Raw genomic sequence first — 6000 nt, forward strand, 5'->3', positions numbered from 1 at the left:
ATAAAGACTGATTATCCATGACTTAGACTGGTGCATAAGAATATATTGCCCATTCTATTTGAAGTTAATGACTCAGTCAATGAATGTTGAATTATAAAGCAGCTCTTTTGGAAGCACCAATAATGCTTACTTTTATGTAAAATGGATTAATTTTCAGTTAGAGTTGTCACTCAGTTTTTGGAGAAAATAATTCACTTGGGCTCCTTGGTTTTAGTTGTACTTAAATTCGTAGAATTGTAATAGACTATGGTTGGAAGATCCTTATATTAAGCATAAATCTATTGAACTCAGTCCCAATCCTTTGGGCCGTCAGAATAAGAATGACTTTATATATGGATAAAGCCCAGTTATGACTGCTCTTTCCTTTCCTGGCTGTTATCCTTGTGAGACGCACCCCCCGCAGCAGCACGCATGTGTTCACAGTTCAGGGAGGAGAAGCACAGGTTTTGTTTTCCAGGAGAAAATGCCTGTTAAACTGGGAACTTTTGCTTTTCCAGTTGAAGACTTGCAAATGATTTAACGCTCTCTAGTCACGCATAAATAGGTGAAACCCTTCAATTGTGTAAATGAAAGCCCTCATTCTAGCTATAAATCCAGTGGCTTTAATTTAAATACTGGATACCGAGTCTACCCAGTAACTTAGTTTATATGTTAAGAGAATTTGGAAGTCCCTTCTGTCACAGATAGTGTAAGCCTTTTGTGATGGAATCATGGAGTCTAGAAGAAATTACATATACCATCTTCTTGACCTTGAATAAAGCCATCCAACCTTTAATAAATGATTCTCTTAAAATAACGACTTTATGTCAGTGAGAGCCCGTATATGGAAGCACCAAGCAGTAGAATTGAAGGCTGGCCTCAGGTCCTGCCATTTATCCAATAAAGCATGTAAGTCTTTATGTTCTCATCTTTTTCTGCCTAAACCATCCCTGATTAGACATATAAGTTCAGGTCATCCTATAATCTTGGCCCTTCCCTTAAGTGCAACCGTTCATCCATGCCTCTTCCAGATGTGGTACCTGATCTGGATGAATGTGGCCAGAGACAACTTAGGGAGAAGGGGCCACTTGGGCAATCCCATATTTTCTACTTCCTTTCTAATAGTGGTAAGTATCCCAACCTATTAATTACTTTTATAAAATAAAATATCCCCATTATTGTGCTACTGTTCCTCATGATTATAATGTATTGATCTTGTCACTTTTACTTACCCAAGAATATTGTTGAGTTAGCCCTTTTATCACTTTTACAAAAAGTAAGAGGGAATTTGTGTGGTACTGTAAAAATCAAGACTCTGGGGAAAAAAAAATCCCTTTACCTCTCTCAGCCTCAGTTTCTTCATTGGAAAGTAAGACCTCTGGACCAGATCTGCCTTTTTGTGACCCGTATGAATTTTACAGATACTGACCAAGTGGTGGATTTTATCATTAGTGTGATGTGTGAGATGTGTTACTTGAAGGAATTCTTATTCCCTCTTTCCCACAATATCCCCATAGACATTAAGTATACATTTTTAATGACTAATGAAGGTTTGATTTGGTTTGGTTTTAAACCACAAAGCCTTTATTAGAAGAAGAAGAGGAAGGGTGAGGTGGTGTTTCTAGCCCGTGGAGAGTGCTGAAAGGGAGCCTTCGGATGGCCTGTGAAGAGCAGTGGCCTCATGTGGAGCCAGGCTGTGCTGTGAAAATGGAGTCCTGAGTTTACTTCTCAGATGCACCCCCTTAGCAGTGCCTTTTATTGTCTGGGGATCCAGGCTGCGTGATGCAGTCACTGCTCACACCAGGCCAACCTAGGCTCTCCATAAGGTACCACTGCACTGGACTGAACGTTTATGTTCCATCTCCAAAATTCAGATGTTAAAATTGTACTCCCCAAGGTAATGGTAGTAGGGGTTGGGGCCTTTGGAAGGTAATTATGAGCTTGGGGTCTTCATGAATGAGACTAGTGACCTTATGAAAGAGACTCCAAGAGATCCCTTGCCCTCTTCCACCAGGTGAGGACACAGTGAGGGATGCCATCTTGTCTGTTAAGAAGTGGGCGTTCACCAGACAGCAGATCTACTGACCCCATGGCCTTGGACTTCCCAGACTCCAGAACTATGAGAAATAGTTTGTTGCTTGTAAGTTTATGGTATTTTTGTTTTAGCAACCCAGATGGACTAAGACAGCCACCCATTCAGAAGAGTACCCTGCTGGTCAGCCCTGTCATCTGAAACTTTGCTGGAGTCCTTGCTTTGGATAAAGGATTGCAAATACTACCCATGTGGATTGATTTGCATGGGTTAATTTACCAAATCACCAAACCGGTAGGATAAAATTACTAAGAAATCAGGAAAAAAAATCCAAAAAAAATCAGTGGATATGCTTAAAAAGGATTAGAAAACAAGATACTATTAAAAAAAAAAAAGCGAAAAGGCAAATTAGAGTGAGCACCAAATAGATCTTCTAGAAATGACAAGTATCATTGAAAAAAAGTCATTGGACAGCCACAACAGTAAATTAAACAAAGCTAAAGTAAGAATAGGTGAACTGGAAAACAGAACTGACTCAATACAATTCCTAGAACGCAGCAGAGAAAAAGAGACGGAAAATATAAAACAGAAGTTAAGCAAGACAGAGGACAGACTGAGAAAATCCAATATTTCTCATCTAAGTCCTAGAAGGAGAGACTAGAGAAATGGTTGATGTTTTCAGAATTTAAGAAAGATTTGATTTGATGAATGCAGGAAACAAAGTGAGCCCAGCGCAGGACGAATAAAAGTAAATTCAAACCTGCACACATTGGCTGGAGACTGTAGCAGTGCAAATACAGAGAGAAACACCGGAAAACAACCAGAAAAAAAACAGATTACTGACAAAGGATCAACGATTATCAGAACTCCCAACAGTAGTACTCCGGGGTCAACGGCATGTCTGCAAGTTGTTGAGAGAAAACCAACTGTCTGCCTAGTCAATCAGCTAAAGTATTGTTCAAGAGTGAAGGCTAAATAACCCCATTTTCAGGTGGAAAAAAGTTTTCTACTTTCAGAATCTTTTCTGTAAATACTTCTGAAGGATGACCTTCAGGAAAAAGGAAGTTGAACCCAGAAAGAAGGAATAAAATATAAGAAGCAGTGGGAACAAAGAAATTGGCAGACTTTAAATACCATTTTAAATAACGAAAATGCATAAAAATAAGCCTATCAAAACTTTGCAGGACATTTATGGAAAAAAATGATAAAACTCTACTGAAAGTTTAAGTTTTCTTAAATGGAAAGTTGTACAATGTTTATGGATAGTTGAGACTCATTAAAGAGTAACGTTCAAACTCATCTATATAAATCCATTGCAGTTATAATCAAGATTCCATTAATTTTTGTGTGCAACTTGAAATGCGGTTCCAGAACATCCACACGGAAGAGCCAAAGGCTAAGGATTATCAAATCAATTTGAGGAATAAGATAAAGTAGAAGCCGTGTTTTGTTCTTTCAGATTTTAAAGCTTACTAAAAAACCATAGTAATTAAAAGAATGTAATATTTTTGGAGAAAGAGATAAATAAATGAAGCAAAATAGGCTAATAACAGACCTATGCGTATGTGGAAATATGTAATATATTGATAAGAATAGTAAATAAAACCTGTATGGTTCTTACTATTTAAGTTCCAGGCACTGTTCTAGGTGTTTTACATGTTCTAATTCGGTCATCCTCAAAGGCGGCATTAAAGTTCAGTCAAGCACAGCAGCATTGCTCATCACAGCCAAGGGTGGAAACAACCCAAGTGTCTATCAGGGGCTGAATGGACAAACACATTGCGGTGTACGCATACAGTGAAGTATGTGCAGCCGCAAAAAGGAACGCAGTACTGATACACGCTGTGAGATGGAGTAAGTGACCGAAGCCAGACACAGGAGGTCACATACATTCTGTATTTTTCCTTTTATGTGAAATATCCAGAACAGGCACATCCACAGAGACAGAAGGCAGATCAGTGGCTGCTAGGGGAGGGGGAAATGGGGTGATTACTGGGGTGCGGGGTGTTGTTCTGCGGTGATAAGAAAAGCTGTGAAACTAGAGAGGTTGTGCTTGTGTTATCCAAAAACTGGGTTCGCCTCTTGTTGGGTGTCAAGCCAAAGGACACAACCAAGCCAAAAGTCAGAAGGAAGGATTTATTACTTGCAGCAAGTAAGAACATCGGCGATACCTTCCGAAGCATTATCTCCCAAACAGCAAAACTGAGTAAGTTTTAACTAAAGACACATGCGTATTCGTGAAGGGGCTTGGGCAGAGGAGAGTTCAGCATGGAGCTGGGGCAAAGGTTGACAGAATCCGAGCTTTAGTTGGAGTCAGTCCTGAGAGTCAGCAAAGGTCAGAACCATCATCCCGCAAGCTCTAGCTGCTCTGGTGTTTGAGTGCTGGAGGGGGGTTTAAATTCTGCAAAAGAGCTCAAGAAACAGAACTGGGAGTCTTTACAACTGCTTTGTTACCTTTGCTATTGTTACTTCCATTGCCTGATAACAGGCATTTGTTCTTTTGTTCCCTTCAGATCACTATTCCAGAGACCTGTTCAAGGTCAAGCATTGTGGCCAAATCCCCAAATGCTTTAGGCAAAAATGGCTTCCCTTAATGGCAAAAAGCTCTATCTGGTTCTTTTCCTCCCAGGAACTCCTGCCCTGTCTGCTTACACTGTCTGCTTACAGTTGTGCAACTTCGTGAACTTCTAAATGCCACTGGATTGCACATTTTAAAATGGTTGTTAATGTGAATTTCACTTCAAAATCCTTCTCAATCAGCAAAAATAGATCAATAAATATTGCTTGGGAGGTTGATTTATTCATACGGCAAAAAACAAAATTGGACTTCTTCTTCAAGCCACATACTAAAATAAATACCAGGTATAGTAAAGAGCTAAACACAAAGCAGTGCTTTAAAACTTAGGGACAAAAATACAGGAGAACATCTTTATGGTCTTTGAGAACCAGGAGTTTTCTGTGAGAGAGAAATGACCATCAAAAAGTTAAATGACAAGACACAAACCAGGAGGGAATATTTGCAACCAGCATAACTGACTGGGGGTTATCACTGAGAATCGATGATGAATTCTTTCACCTCACTAAGAAAAAGAAAACAAGCCACTAGAAAAATGGGCAAAGGTCATGCACAGACAGTTCACAGGGAAGTAAATCTGAACAGTAATCAGGAACATGCAAATTGAAACAATGAGATGCCCTTTCACATCGGACAGATTGGCCAAAAAAAAAAAAAGTTTGAGAACTGATGTCTCCCGGGATACGGAGACATGTGCCGAGGGCAACCTTACTGACGGGATGTAAAATCACTTTAGAGAGCAGTTTGGCAGTGGCCACCACGGGCGAACACGTGGATACAAAACAAAACAGGAGTTCCACTCGCGAGATCCAGCCTAGAGACACTCTGGGACAAGAAAAGAGAAAAGAAGGAAATATACTAGGACGTCCACTGCAACACTTAACAACAAAAGTGGGGAAAACAGCTCTCAGCAGTAGACTGAACACACGCAGAAGGAATAGTAAACTAGCAGCGTTGAAAAATGAACCCTTGCTCTCTGTATACATACACACATAACCTAAAAAAAAAATAGTGAAAAGAACAAGCTACAAGAAATTCAAGGCACATGAAAATGGCACATGTCAGCTTCAGGGCAGGGATTCTCTCTGGCAAGGGGGAGAGAAGGAATGGGGCAGGAGAGGAATGGGCTTCAGGTGCAGCTGAGTGATTTGTTCACCACAAGTGGAAGAGAAGCATTGTTAGGAGAAAGGCCAAATGATATTTGTTCAACCCAGGTGGTAAGGATGTAAGTGTTTTTAAGATTATTTTTCACACTCTATGTATACAAAACATTCCACATTCAAAAGAAGGGAAGGGAGGGAGGGAGGAGGGAAGGAGAGAGAAGAAAAGCGTGGCCTGGTGGCCGTGGTGTTATTTGGACTGAAGAACCGTGTTAGCACAGCTGGGGAAGGTGGATGCCCTCATCCCTGGCTGA

This window comes from Vicugna pacos, unplaced genomic scaffold (assembly GCF_048564905.1).
Source record: "Vicugna pacos unplaced genomic scaffold, VicPac4 scaffold_21, whole genome shotgun sequence".
NCBI classification, from domain to species: domain Eukaryota; kingdom Metazoa; phylum Chordata; class Mammalia; order Artiodactyla; family Camelidae; genus Vicugna; species Vicugna pacos.